Here is a 535-nt window from a genome sequence, read left to right as displayed (position 1 = left end):
CCCCTGCGTGGGAAGAGTCTTCCTAGGCCATGACCCACCGGAAGGGCGCAGCGTCCCCCACCCCAGACATGTGACGTCAGACTATCGGTATTGACGACTAGACTGATTCCTTATAATCATTTGCCATACACCGGTGGAAGCTGCCGAGACGAGTAACTACATAGCGGGCTCGCCGTGTCACTAATGTACAGAGATACAATAGTTTCGACTGGAACCGGATTAAACGTATACACGGCGCTGATTAGTAATAGATAGAGCCATCAGAATACAGATAATGTATAGACCTGTCCGTATACATGCTGAAAGACTCTGCTCACAATCACACGTCAGCCAGACACTCTTATCACGCACTACTCTCTGCCTGTAACAGGCACACAGACAATATGTAAGCACCAGCATGGAACAACACCCAGTGCATCCTCTCTGCCACATTAGACAATCCACACTATCATAACCAGACCGGGAGGTCCACTCGGAAAACAGAATATCCCACCCTTCCGACAACCACCATTGCTCAGCTAAGCCACCAACACCC

Source organism: Schistocerca americana, unplaced genomic scaffold, assembly GCF_021461395.2.
Source record: "Schistocerca americana isolate TAMUIC-IGC-003095 unplaced genomic scaffold, iqSchAmer2.1 HiC_scaffold_324, whole genome shotgun sequence".
In the NCBI taxonomy this organism is placed as follows: domain Eukaryota; kingdom Metazoa; phylum Arthropoda; class Insecta; order Orthoptera; family Acrididae; genus Schistocerca; species Schistocerca americana.
This window is presented reverse-complemented; position numbering follows the sequence as displayed.